We start from the raw sequence: 15,398 nt of genomic DNA, 5'->3' as shown, positions 1-15,398 counted from the left end.
AGGACTTCAACAGACATTTCTCCAAAGAAGATGTTCAAATGGCCAAGAACATGAAAAGATGCTCAATATCATTAGTCACCAACTAAGGACATTGAAATATTTAAAGAAGGTTTTAAAAATAGCTAATCACCCACTAGCCTGGGTATAATTTTTTAAATGACAAATAACAAGTGTTGATGAGAATGTGGAGAAATTGGAGCCCTGATACATTGCTGGTGGGACAGTAAAATGATACAGTTGCTATGGAAAACTATTTTGGCAAATCTTCAAATAGTTAAAATAGAGTTACCTAGTTAAAATAGCTAGGATCATATGACCTAGCAATTGTACACCTAGGTATATACCTAAAAAGAATTAGTACTCAAATAAATGCTTGTACATGAATGCTCACAGAAACATTGTTCATAATAGCTCCAAAGTAGAAATAGCTATTAGCTGATAATTAGATAAACAAAATGTGGCATACCTACACAATGAAATATTATTCAGCAATAAAAATAAAGGAAGTACTGATATATACTAATACATACCACAGTATGGATGAACCTTGAAAACGTTGTGCTAATTGAAGAAGGTGGTCATAAAGGCCACTTACTCTATGCTTCTATTTACATAAAATATCAAGCATAGGCAAATACATAGAAATATAAAGTAGACTGGAAATTTCCTAGGCATGGGTGAGTGGACAGAAGGCCTGGGAGAAACAAGGAGTGGCTATTAATGGGCACAGGATTTACTTGTGGGCAATAAACATATTCTAGAATTTGTTTTTGTATATACACAGAGTAAGCACAAAAAGCACACTGCTGCCTCCCCCACCAAACTGTCCATAGCTTCCATGTTGGTTAATATTCTGGGAGTTTCCTCCCAAGTCCTCCTGGAGTCTAAGTGTTTTGGAACTGAAGCCATAAGCTGCTTAGGATCATAAGCCTGCTTAGGGACTCTGTGCAATTCTCCTGATGGCCCATTTTTGAAGAGTACAAGCCTGTGAATATACAAAACTATTTAATTGCAGGTTTTAAATGGGCGAATGGTGCAGTATGTGCATTACATGCTAATAGATCTCTTATAAAGTAGGTCCCTATAATTGGGGGGGATCTGTGTCTAGATTGGATGTTAAATTTGTATGTGTTATGCACATTTTCTTGGGTGTAGTAACAGTATTATTAATGTAATCACATTATATAATAAGATAACAGTATTGTTAACACAACAATGACATTTGTAGACAGTTTGGTGGGGGAGGCAGCAGCATGCTTTGCCTACTTTGTGAGTATACAAAACATGCTTTGTGACAATGTGACAATGACATTGTAGTTATGTATGATAATGTTCTTTTGAGGAGATTCTGAACACTAAATTATATAGTGAAGTGCCTTGATGTCTGAACATTATCTCAAGTGGCTCACCCATTAAAAATGAAAAAAGGAAAGAAAGAAATGGGAATGGGGAGAGCAAAAATTAAAAAGAGAGAAAAGGAGGAACAGAGAGAAATTTACATATGCTACAAATATGAGCAAATGGAATATGGCCTGATTTTAGCAATTTATGGAGTGTAAGAAAGGGAAACAAATTTAACATTAAGATTGTAACCTTGGCTTTGAATATCACAGCTTTAATGATGTAGGATTTCATTTTTGAATCTGTGAGTTCAATCCTACATCTTGCTTCTGCAGTAGTAATATTTACATAATGATACTATTATACATTTTGTTTTCCATTTTCATTTGTAAAAACAAATTTCTCATTTTGTGTATATTGATTGTGGCATATAAACTTCAAACTTGCTACAAAATTATTGGTCTTACTACAGAACAGAATAGGAAAAAAAAGAAACGATGATGTTCCAGATATAATAATAGAAAACTGTCTAGAGTCTAGAAACGAAGGTGTAGACTGAAAATCAAAAGGAAACTTCTGTGCTATAAAAAATTATAATAAAAGTCAGCAAATACAAAAATGTAGTCTGATGAAAAAATAATCCCACATGCATCAGTGGGAGGAGATATGACCACATATGAAGTAGAGGAAAGAGAGTATATCAGCCTTACTTCAGATTTTTTCACAGCTATTTTGGAAAATAAGTTATAGATGAGAAAACAGATGTTCGCAAATTTTGTACCTATCCAAGTCATCCTTCAGTTATATAAATAGATATGCAAAAAGAATCTGAAATATGCGAAAATGCAATAAATATAACATGTCTGTAATAGCCATTTAAAAATGACTTGATGCAATCCAACCAACCAAGGAATTAGTCAAAATTTAAAACTCAAAAATTAAAAAGTCATAATATTAAAATCATGGTATAGAAAAATGCATTTAACATCAATAATAAAGAAAAATATGTATTATGGTAATAAAAGCAGATAGCATGCTTTATCTTTTATTTTTATTTATTTATTTATTTTTGAGACGGAATTTCGCTCTTGTTACCCAGGCTGGAGTGCAATGGCGCGATCTCGGCTCACGGCAACCTCCGCCTCCTGGGTTCAGGCAATTCTCCTGCCTCAGCCTCCTGAGTAGCTGGGATTACAGGCCCCGCCGCCCGCGCTGCCTCCGCCGCCGCCGCCGCCGCCGCTACTGCTGCGGGGGCCGCGGGAGTCGCAGTTGGGGCACCGCCCCAAGGGAAGGCGAGGGAGCCGCGCCAGGCCGGAAGCCGAGGCGGGGCCGGGACGAGGCGCTGAAGCCCAGCATGGCCGGCTCGGGCCCCACCTTCCCGCTGCACCGGCTCGTCTGGGTGAACCACACCGCGAACTAGAGGCCGCACTGCACAGTCGCCAGCACGACATTAAACAGGAGGATCCCCGCAGGCGGACCCTCTTGGAGCTGGCCCTGTCTCTGGGAAACCTGGAGTCCGTGCGAGTGCTCCTTCGGCACAACGTGGGCAAAGAGAATCGCCAGGGCTGGGCAGTCCTGCAGGAGGCAGTCAGCACTGGAGACCCCGAGATGGTGCAGCTGGTGCTCCAGTATCGGGACTACCAGAGGGCCACGCAGAGGCTGGCGGGCATTCCAGAGCTGCTCAACAAACTTCGCCAGGCCCCTGATTTCTACGTGGAGATGAAGTGGGAGTTCACCAGCTGTGTGCCCCTTGTGTCCAAGATGTGCCCGAGCGATGTGTACCGCGTGTGGAAGCGGGCTGAGAGCCTGCGAGTGGACACCAGTCTCCTGGGCTTTGAGCACATGACCGGGCAGCGGCACCAGAGGAGCTTCATCTTCAAGGACCAGGAGGCAGGAGCCCTGGTGATGGAAGTGGACCATGACCGGCAGGTGGTGCACGCAGAGACGCTGGGGCTCACTTTGCAGGAGCCTGAAGCACTGCTGGCGGCCATGCGGCCTAGCGAGGAGCACGTGGCCAGTCGCCTCACTTCTCCTATCGTCTCCACCCACCTGGACACTCGGAATGTGGCCTTCCAGAGGAACAAATGTGGTATCTGGGGCTGGCGGTCTGAGAAGATAGAAACTGTTAGCGGTTACGAGGCCAAAGTATACAGTGCCACCAACGTGGAGCTGGTGACACGCACACGCACGGAGCACCTCTCTGACCAGGACAAGTCGAGGAGCAAAGGGGGGAAGACTCCGTTCCAGTCCTTCCTGGGGATGGCCCAGCAGCACTCCTCCCACACTGGGGCCCCCATGCAGCAGGCAGCCAGCCCCACCAACCCCACAGCAATCTCCCCTGAGGAGTACTTCGACCCCAGCTTCAGCCTGGAGTCACAGAACATTGGCCTCCCCATCGAGATGTCCAGCAACGTACAGAGGTTCAAGGCACCACTCTGAGTGAGTAGCACCCTCTCTCCCTGGGTGACCAGGTGACACCCATCATTGACCTAATGGCCATCAGCAATGCTCACTTTGCCAAGCTGAGTGACTTCATCACCCTGTGCCTCCCACGTGGCTTCCCCATCAAGATTAAGATTCCCCTTTTCCACGTGCTTTATCTTTTAATAACAAAGTTGAATTTAAGGCAAACAGCATTACAGAGACCAAAATTCACTGCTATAATAAAGTAGATAAAAAGATCTCTTTCAGGTAGGGACAGGTTGAAAAAGACAATATAGGTATAAAAATATATCAGGAAAAAATAATGCGACAGAAATTGAGTGATTCTAACATTTTAGGAAGAGTAAGTTAAGTAGGAGACATAAGATCAATAGAACAGAATAGAGTCCAGAAACAGACCCAACCATCTTGAGTTAATTTTTTCTATGGAATAAGGAAGGTGTCCAGTCTTGATCTTCAGCATTTGGCTAACCAGTTATCCCAGCACCATTTATTGAATAGGGAATCCTTTCCCCATTGCTTGTTTTTGTCAGTTTCATTGAAGATTAGATAGTTGTACATATGCAATCTTATTTCTGGGTTCTGCATTCTCTTCCATTGTCCATGTGTCTGTTTTTGTAGCATGCTGTTTTGTTTACTGTCTCCCTGTTGTATGGTTTAAAGTGATGCCTCCAGCTTTGCTCTTTTTGCTGAGGATTGCCTTGACTATAAGAGCTCTTTTCTGGCTCCATATGGATTTTAAAATCATTTTCTCTAGTTCTGTGAAGAATGTCAATGTTTAGTTTCGTTTAGTTCAATAGGAATAGCACTGAATCTATAAATTGCTTTGTGCAATATGGCCATTTTAATAATATTGATTCTTTCTATCCATAAACATGGAAGGTTTTTCCACTTATTTGTGTCATCTCTGATTTCTTTGAGCAGTGGTTTGTAGTTCTCCTTGTAGAGACCATTCACCTCCCTAGTTAGCTGTATTCATAGGTATTTTATTCTTTTTGCGGCAATTGTGAATTCTTGATTTGGAAGTACACTCCTGATTTGGCTCTCTGCTTGACCATTGTTGGTGTGTAGGAGAATGCCTGTACCCATGGAGGGGAACAACATACACTGGGGCCTATCAGAAGGCAGAGGATGGGAGAAGGGGGAAGATCAGGAAAAATAACTAATGGTACCAGGATTAACATCTGGGTGATGAAACAATCTGTACAACAGACTCCCGAGATACAAGTTTGCCTGTATAACAAACCTGCACATGTACCCTTGAACTTAAAAGTTAAAAAAAAATAGATCCAACTATATACGGTCAATTGACTTTCTACAAGTTACCCAGATAATTCAATGAGGAAAAGGATAGTATTTTTCAACAATTCATAATCTAAAACTGAACATATCCTCAAAACTGTGAAAAAGTAAAAGAATGAACAAATTATGGTATATTTATACAATGAGATACTACTCAGTAATTAAAAAACCCTGATGATCTACACAATTACATGATGAAATATACAAAACATTATGTGGAGCTGAAGTAGCCAGATATAAGAGTACATACTAAATGATTCCACTTATGTGAAGTTCAAAAGCAGGCAAATCTCATTTGTGGTAATAGAAATCAGATAGATAGAAATCAGTTTAGTGGTAGGAAGAGCTTGACTGCAAGGGTTCACACTGAATTATGAAGTGATGGAATTATTCTAGACTTGGATGGGGGTAGGGGTGAATGATATAAAAGTCCCCTATTCCCTCATCCTTGCCGTTACCAATGATTGCATTGCTAAATTTTCCAAGTATGTGGTCATTCGATAATCCCTTATAGATTTTCAACATTTAAAAAAATTTTTTGAGACAAAGTCTTGCCGTGACACCCAGGTTGGAGTGCAGTGGCTCAATCTCTGCTCACTGCAACCTCTGTCTCCTGGGTTCAAGTGATTCTCCTGCCTCAGCCTCCTGAGTAGCTAGAACTACAGGCACTCACCACCACACCTGGCTAATTTTGGTACTTTTAGTAGAGAAAGTATTTCATCATACTGGTGAGGCTGGTCTTGAACTCCTGGCCACAAGTGATCCACCCATCTCAGCCTCCCAAAGTGCTGGGATTACAGGTGTGAGTCACCACGCCCAGCCTTTTTAAAGTTTTTTTTTTGGTTAATACTAAAGCTGAACATCTTCTCATATTGTTTATTCTTTATGAATTTTCTGTTAATATTCTTTGTACATTTTTATTCAGTTATGTTTTATTTTAATTAGATTATAGGAGCTCTTTGTCAATTTAAAATTTTAATATTTTGTTTATTAGATGTGTTATAGCCTGTCACTTCTTTTTCAAGTTTCTGTTATCTTTTGTCCCAGAAAACTCTCCTATTTCTATCTGGTCAAAATTGTCAACGTTTTTATAGAGTTTCTGAGTTTTGCCTAAATTATAAATATTATTTTATGTTAGAGTATTTTTATAGGTTGTAATTTAAGTTTAGGTTTTTAAGCCATTGAAAATATAATTTTACTTGTACTGTAAAAATTTTATTTAATATTTTCCCATGTCAATTTTCCTGGTAGTATATCCTTTCTCCCATTGATTTTCTTGATCACAAAATAAATCCTCACATACACAGGACTATCTTAAAGTTGTTTTCACTCAGTTGATCTTTTTTGTCAATTCCTGCAGAAATGCATACTATTTTAATTATTGTGTTTTTCAAGTATGTATTGATACTTGGCAGACAAAGGACCAATTTATGGTTTCTATTTTTCAAATACTTATAAATTTTATCTATTTTGTCTTTCAAAAGAAATTGAGAATAAACTTGTCCATCTCCACAAAAATAAATCTACTGGGAATTTTATTTGGATTACATTGAATGTATTTGAGTAGAGTTCCTTTTTTAGAAGTATTGAGGTTTCAAAAATATTAAGTGGTACAGTTTCAATTAGACTGATTTTATTGCATAAAATCAATCTTTAAAAAACTGCTAAAACTGAGGTATCCTTTCCAGAGTCATTATATATGTTCATTTCTGTAGTATTTTTATATATTTTATTAAACTTGTAAAGGTTTCTTCCTTAGTTTTTGTATCTGCTTTTAATTGCTGTTAAGAATTAAATCCATTTTTATTGGTTTTTAAATTGGGTTTTTCTGGTATAAAAAAAGTGATTTAATTTAAAGACCAATCTTATTTCTTGCCTCTAGTATCTCCGTTGTATTATGCCACTGAAATTTTTAGAGTGTATCCATTACAAAAACTGGAATGATCATATGGGGATTGATAAAGTATTTCAGGAAATATTCAATGGAAAAGGCAAAATTCAAGATGGTAGGTATACACATATAGAAGCGGCTGGTCAGGTAACTGCACGAGAGGAGACCCTGTATGGAAATAATAACAAAGAGCAGACTTAGATTGAATGTGAAAAGCTTAATGTTGTGCGTGTCGAGATTAAACTGCTGATAGAGCCTCAAGAGGAGGTATCCATGAGGCAGCTGGAAGTCCTTGAGAAAGGCTGGGCTTCACACAGAGCTGTGGACATCAGCAGAACATACAGGATGAAAGTGGTAGGCTCGGATGCCATCACTTAGAGGGGAAAACTAAGAATGCAAATTGAGTGGGGCACGGTGGCTCATGCCTGTAATCTCAACACTTTGGGAGGCCAAAGTGGGACTATCACTTGAGGTCAGGAGTTTGAGACCAGCCTGGCCAATATGGTGAAACCCAGTCTCTACTCAAAACACAAAAATTAGCTGTGTGCAGTGATGGGCAACTGGGGTGTCTTGGTGAAATAAATTTTAGGGCCTCAGGATATTAGTCAATTCCAGGTAAAGACAAAAGACACCATTGTAGTAAAAGGGTTAGAATAATGTATTGAAGGTCAGGCCAGGTGAGAAAAGACTATGGGGAAGTGAAAATATATCAGGAGCAAGAGAGAAGAGGTAAAATGATGTGAAAATGTGTGCAGAGAGAATATGTAGGAGACACACAAAGGGAGGCTGGGAGGTTGAGCTGTTTGGATGTTATTTAGCACTGACCTAAGATTATAGAGCACTATTTCAAAATGATTCTATCCAAGCACTTTGGGAGGCCAAGGTGAGTGGATCACAAGGTCAGGAGTTCAAAACCATCCTGGCCAACATGGTGAAACCTCGTCTCTACTAAAAATATAAAAATTAGCCAGGCATCATGGCACATGCCTGTAATCCCAGCTACTTGGGAGTCTGAGGCAGGAGAATTGTTTGAGCTGGGGAGATGGAGTTTGCAGTGAGCCAAGATCATGTTATTGCACTCCAGCCTGGGCAACAAAGTGAGACTCAGTTTCCAAAATAAATAAATAAATAATAAAAATAAAAATTATTCTATAAGCTGGGCATGGTGGCTCATGCCTGTAATTTCAGCACTTTGAGAGGCCAATGTGGGAGGACCACTTGAGGCCAAGAGTTCAAGACCAGCCTCTGAAACATAGGGAGACTTCATCTATATAAATTTTTTTAATTGGATGGGTGTGGTGGTGTGTGCCTGTAGTCCTAGCTACTTGGAAGGCTGAGGCAGGACAATTCCTTGAGTCCAGGAGGCTTAGGCTACAGTGAGCCATGATTGTGCTACTGCACTCCAACCTGGGTAACAGAATGAGAGCTTGTCTGAAATAAAAAATAAAAATAATCCCAGCACTTTGGGAGGCCGAGGTGGGTGGATCACGAGGTCAAGAGATCGAGACCATCCTGGTCAACATGGTGAAACCCCATCTCTACTAAAAATACAAAAAATTAGCTGGGCATGGTGGCACATGCCTGTAGTCCCAGCTACTCAGGAGGCTGAGGCAGGAGAATTGCTTGAACTCAGAAGGCAGAGGTTGCAGTGAGCTGAGATCATGTCATTGCACTCCAGTCTGGGTAACAACAGCGAAACTCTGTCTCAAAATAATTAATTAATTAATTAATTAAAATTTTAAAATTAAATAAATATGATTCTACAATCAAAGTAGAATTCTGAGTAACATAACAAAATCCTATGATAATTTAAGGATGTGGGGCATGAAGACCATTTAAAACAGTCATTCTTCAACTATATTTTTCCAGGATCACCTTGGGAAGACAAAAAGGAAGTCTTCGACAAGTCAGCAAGACACTCTCTCCTAGTTCAAGTACTCAGCTCTACTTCATCTCCACTACATACTGAAAAATTATGTAGGATGCCACTTAAACAAAAATATTTATGGTGAGGAAATAATCTTGAATAATATTCCAATATTAATGTCAATACTTCACTGGATGAACTATGTAATAGCTCCAAGTGTTATCACCATAGAGAGAAGGAAGTTTTCTTTCGATGGATGACTCTGCCCAGGGCTCCCTTCATGTTTCTGTTCCTCAGGCTGTAGATGAAGGGGTTCAGCATGGGGATCACCACAGTGTACATCACAGCCACGACAGTGCCCTTCAGAGTAGAACTGCATGCTGATGGGCATAAGTAGAGACCAATAATTGTCCCATAGAACAGTGACACCACAGAGAGGTGGGAGCCACAAGTAGAGATGGCCTTGCAGATACTTTTAGAAGGGACCTTGAGGACGGAGAAGACAATTTATGCCTAGGACCCAATGATAAGTAGAAATGGGATGACAAGAATGAAGCCTCCCATGATAAATATCACCAATTCATTAACTTGAGTGTCAGAGCAGGCCAGCTTCAGCAGAGCAGCCATATCACAGAAAAAGGGGAGGATCACATTGTCTGCACAAAACACAACCTGGCCATGAGTAAAGTGTGCAACATGGCATGGGAGGTGGTCAGCACCCAGGACAGCACCACCAGGGAGAGACACAGCATGGGGCTCATGTGGCATAGTGTAGGGGGAAGAACATAGTGATCATAGGCCATGGCCACAAGGAGGAAGCTCTCCAGGTCTCTGAAAAACAGGAAGAAGTACCTCTGGGTCAGGCAGCCCGCATAGGGGATGGATGGCTCTTGGTTCTGCATGTTCTGTAACAACTTTGGAATGGTCATGGAAGAGAAGCAGAGGTCAGAGAAGGACAAGTTGCTAAGAAACAAATACATAGCATGTGGAGATGGGAGTCCAGTCGAATGAGGATGATGACGAGGAGGTTCCCCCGGAGGGTGGTAAGATACATGGCCAAAAACAGGGCATAGAAAAGTTTTGCTACTCTGGCTGGATGGGCAGGCCCAGGAGGAGGAACTCTGAGATGCTGGTTTGATTTCATCCCGTCATGCCCTGTCTCCAGTATCTTTAAGGGAAAACAATAGTGTCCTTTAAAATCTAAATTTTGGAATGGAGATATTTCTGTGATGCTTGGTCTGTTAGGTGTTTTGCAGAAATTTTTTATTTAACTGACATTACAGTAATTAACATCTCTATACCACAAATATCTATAATTAGAATCTCTATAATCAGAAATGACTTATTTAACTCTATCTTTTTTCTCTTCATTTATCTTTAACAGGTAATGATATTTCATCCTTTCTTAAACACTCATCTACTTACTTCTGAAACATAAAGTGTGTTGGTCTCTTTCTCACCTGCCTGCCCTGTCATCCTCAGTAACTGCAGCTGGCTCTTCCTCTGTCAGTTTCTTACATGTTGATATTCCTCAGGAATTTCTCTAAACTTCATTTTTTTATAATTCTGCATAATTCCCAATAAAAACACATCAACTCCAATGGTTTTAATTGCTATTTAAACACTCAGATGTAGGCTGGGCATGGTGGCTTTCACCTGTAATCCCAGCACTTTGGGAGGCCAAGGCAGGTGGTTCACCTGAGGTCAGGAGTTTGAGACCAGCCTGGCCAACATGGTGAAATCCCATCTCTACTAAAATTACAAAAATTAGCTGGGCATGGTGGCACATGCCCGTAATCCCAGCTACTTGGGAGGCTGAGGCAGGAGAATTGCTTTAACCTGGGAGGCAGAGGTTGCAGCAAGCTGAGATCACACCACTGCACTCCAGCCTGGGTGACAGAGTAAGACTCTGTCTAAAAACAAAACAAAAACAAAAACAAACCACTCAGGTGTAGTGTTCTCTAGTACACAGAACTTGTTATCCTGAGTCTCAGTGATTACCACCGCTTGGATGGATCACAGGCATCTTTGGCTCAATGATTCTAAATGATATTCTGATCTCACCCTGCACCTCTTCTAACTCCATCCTCCTCCACTCTCCCATATTTAGTGAAAGAAATCCAGGCTCAAGTCAGAAACCTGAGGTTTTATTTCATTAACTCATTTCTCTCACAGTCAATCTCCACTCTAGCAAGTCCTATAGATTCTGCACTTCATTCTCTTTCTAATTCATCCACTCTTTATCCCAGCTACCACTGCACTAGTCCAGATAGAAATGTTGTATTACCTGGATGATTGAAACTGATTCTCCATTCATCTTCCTGCCTCTGTGCTTCAAAATACTTCTCTTCCAACAATCTCATTTACACGGTGGCATTCTGAGATGAAAATCTCATCATCCCTTTCTCTCCTTATTAAATACTTCAAGGATTATCTTGCTGTTAAGGTAAAGGTAAAATTCCTTTCAAGAGCACAGAGGATGTTTCTTTACCTGACCCATGCCTACCTCCCCAGCCTCATCTGACCCCACAATGACTCTTGCATCCTCTTTTCAGCAATGCTGGACTTATAAGTCATAATTTCTTCCCTCCATCCTTTCCTACTTGCTGTTCCTCCTACCTAGCACCTATTCCCACTATGCCCCATCTTCACTCAGCTCATTCTCATTTATCCTTCAGGTGTATTACATGTAACTTGCTAAACTAAACCTTCCCTGTGTCTCTGTAAACCCAGTGAGACCTGCTTCCATACTCATCCAATAGCACTCCATGCTTTGGATCACCTGTTAATAGCTGACTTCCTTCCCAGACTGTAGACTCTATGCATGAAAGACCTTGTCTGCCTTCCTCACTGCAGCAAGGCAGCCATCGCACTTGGTGTGGTGCCTGGATATTGTGGATGTTTTATCAATACTTGTTGACTGTCTCTCAGTCTGGGACATGCATTCATCCAACCTTTAGTTGGCAGCGAATGCCCATTAACTTAGAATAACTACTACTAAATCCTCCTGGAATAAGAACTCATTATCTTTAGCAATTTAACACTGTACTGCTGAACTCACAAATGTAACTTTGTACCCAGGGGCAATATTAGGGTATCTCAGATGTACTACTCTTTTCACAAATACAGATGAGCCAAACCAAACATTCTTGTGCTCTGGACTATACCATGTCATTGAAACTGATGTGGGAAAAATAAACATGATAATACTTTTACAAACTTGGGGACAAACAGAAAGAAGAAGGATAATTTCTAACCTCAAGCCTTCATTGAGTTTGTCCTCAGACTCAGTTATCCATATCCCATGTGATGGTTAATTTTTATTTTATTTTTTTATTTTACTTTAAGTTCTGGGATACATGTGCAGAACGTTTAGATTTGTTACATAGGTATACATGTGCCATGGTGGTTTGCTGCACCTATCAACCTGACATCTAGGTTTTAAGACCCACATGCATTAAGTATGTGTCCTAATGCTTTCTCTCCCCTTGCCACCCCCTGACAGGCCTGGATGTGTGATGTTCCCCTCCCTGTGTCCAAGTGTTCTCATTGTTCAACTCCCACTTATGAATGAGAACATGTGGTGTTTTGTTTTCTGTTCCTGTGTTAGTTTGCTGAGAATGATGGTTTCCAGCTTCATCTACATCCCTGCAAAGGACATGAACTCATTCTCTTTTATGGCTGCATAGTATTCCATGGTGTATATGTGCCACATTTTCTTTATTCAGTCTTTCTCTTGGCTAGGCCCTGATACTATGTTTTGGTCAAACACCAGTTCTAGATGTTATAATAAGGGTATTTTGTAATGTGATAGACATTTAAATCAGTAGACATTGAGTAAAGTAGATTCCCCTTATGTGGTGAGCCTCATACAATTAGTTGAAGGCTTTAAGAGAAAAGACCACAGTCTACTGAAGAAGAAAGAATTATGCTTTCAAACTGTTCAGACTCAAAACTGTAACATCAACTCTTCCCTGGGTCTCCAGCCTGCTTACCTGCCCTGTGGATTTCAGACTTGCCCGTGTTCACAATATCATGATCTAATTTCTTAAATCTCTCTGTCTGTCTGTCTGTCTGTCTGTCTGTCTGTCTCCCTCTTTCTATCTTGATATACATAGGTAGATAGGTAGGTAGGTGTATTGATGGATAAATTGATAGATAGATAGATAGATACAGATAGAGAGAAAGATAATGATAGAAGATAGATAGATAGATAGATAGACTATGCTTATGTTTCTGACTTCTGGAGAACAATAAAATTGTCTATAAAGCTTCATACATAATTTTAAAACAAAACAAATCTTGAGAATGACTGCATTAAAGCATATTTCACAGACCTGTCATTATACTGAAATGATAGGATCTGGTGAGGATATATTCCACAATAAGAAATAAGTATAAGTGCTATCATTACCAATGGCTGTAACTGGAAAACATTAGTTAAAATACTTCCAGAATGTTGGAAAGTCTTGGGAGGCAAAGACATAGAAAAGAGGGAAGTCATTATGACTGAAAAAATAGCCTGCAGATCACACATCTGGGAAATCAAGACTCTCAGATTGAGAGGACACCAAGAATCAGCTCATTACCCTCCTACTCAACTCACCTAGCATCTGAAGGTAACCCCAGGGCACCGACCTGATATCCTGCTCCCTTTATCCATTATGACATGTAAAGTAACAACAGTCTCTGTAGTCATGCCCTGTGTCTGGCCCACTCCTTTTTACATTTCCCCTTCTACCCATCCCTTAGCCCAAGGGACCCTGCATCCCAGAGGAATCCAGATTCTGAAATAACTCATTAAAGACAAAGTAATTACGCCGGCCCTCTCTAGAACAAATTCACTCAGACTCCCACCGAAGTGACTAATTGCAATATATGTTATCAGTCACTGTAATTAGTCACCAATCGCATCTGACTACACTTAGGGGGATCACAAGGATGGAGCTGATGGATGGATGCCTAATCACTGCCTGCTTAGGGAATGGACAGTAGTCCTGTGTGGCTGCAGCCGACATTTGGGGAGGTGAAAAAGAATGGCCATAAAAGACTGAATGGCCTCAAATATCTTAGGTGTGCAACATTTACACAATAAGTTGATACAAAAAGATAATGGTCTTCAAGCAGAGTACCACCATTAAAGACACATGCTTTGTAAAAATATCCAGGTGGCAATCTCACACTAAAACTCAACTTTCCATAAAAATACCCCAGGAGAGAAACATCCCATTGACAAAGATCAGACTTCTGTGTCCCAGTCATAAGCAGATATTGAGAAAGGACATAAAAAGAAGAAAAAATGAGCTCTCTCAGGTCATGCTCAATTCTTCCTCAGGCCAAAATAGAAAAAGGAAACAAAATTTCCACCGTTCAGTTAATGTTATCTCCTTATCTTTCTAGGAAAACTTGATAGCACACATCACCACCATGGTGCCAACTGCTCTCCATCTATGTCAGATTACCTCCCAATGCCACACTCTTCCTGTCCCCACAAGTGATCACAAGGCCACAGTGGACATTTTTATCTTTTTCTTCCACTACCCATTCTATGTTCTTCTTTCTCTTGGCCATTATTAGCTGGATGACATTCTCTACATAATGGGAACAGTGCGAACTTTCATCCCTAGGAAATCTGCATCCCATAAGCCTCACTTTACCAAGTTGTTATAGTTTTCATTAATCTTTATTGGTGGGCATGGAAACACTACATGGCAACCAAAGAATTCCCCAGGATTTTAGACACAGCCCTCGCTTCTCCAGTTATGTAGAACAACCAAGTTTTCCCTTGGTAATAAATATCAATCACTCCAGGCAGAAGGGCAACCTGACTCTCTGTATGTTGGCTTACATGAGTACCAAAAATGGCTGCATGGTAGGCTTAACCTCCAATTCAGTGAAACCACTATTACATCGCTTGGTAGAAGAACACATCCCTTGAGAGCTTTAGGAGGGATATATATGCGCCTATAGGGATATATGATGTGCCATTTTCGGTTTTCTCAGCTCATTTGGTATTCCAGCGCAGCTGAAGGAATCAGTTCTGCAATGGCTTCAGCTAGCGTTAGTGGATGCAACTGAAAGTACCTCACCTCACTACTATTAAATATCCTCCTTGCCTCCTTCTCTGGGACGTCTCTTGCCCCACAGATGTCATGGAGAATCTTTAGCACTCACACAAATATTAAGATCTGTGAGGCATTTTGAATTCATTCTTGTAGGGTGTTAAGTATAAATTGAGGTTCCATTTTTTTCTTTTGCATATGGAAACTCAATTTTTCCAGCAACATTTGTTGAAGACTAGTCTTCATTGAATTGCCTCTGTACCTTTGTCAAAAATCAGCAAATAATACATGAGTAGATCTGTTTCTGGACTCTTTATGGTATTACATACTCTCAATACTGATCCATATTTCTATACTTTAATACTATACTTTCCTGATTATTGTGATTTAATAGTTAATTTGGAAACAAGACAATGTTAGCCCTTCTACATTGTTCTCCTCTTTCAAAATGAATTTTGATTTTGGGTGTATTTGTCTTTACACACAAATGTTA

General features: G+C 40.4%; 2 pseudogenes across 1 annotated transcript; one reads left to right on the top strand and one right to left on the bottom strand.

The window, feature by feature from the left end:
* The first annotated feature begins 1,215 nt into the window (after nucleotides 1-1,215).
* On the top strand, nucleotides 1,216-11,987 carry LOC100395840 (ankyrin repeat domain-containing protein 13D pseudogene; annotated as a pseudogene). The gene is made up of 3 exons (XR_013528929.1): nucleotides 1,216-1,269; nucleotides 2,539-3,780; nucleotides 8,846-11,987. The product of XR_013528929.1 is annotated as an ankyrin repeat domain-containing protein 13D pseudogene (transcript).
* Nucleotides 9,066-9,977, bottom strand: LOC128930817 (olfactory receptor 1E1-like; annotated as a pseudogene).
* Nucleotides 11,988-15,398: the final 3,411 nt, after the last annotated feature.

This window comes from Callithrix jacchus, chromosome 17 (genome assembly GCF_049354715.1).
Source record: "Callithrix jacchus isolate 240 chromosome 17, calJac240_pri, whole genome shotgun sequence".
NCBI classification, from domain to species: Eukaryota; Metazoa; Chordata; class Mammalia; order Primates; family Cebidae; genus Callithrix; species Callithrix jacchus.
This window is presented reverse-complemented; position numbering and strand designations above follow the sequence as displayed.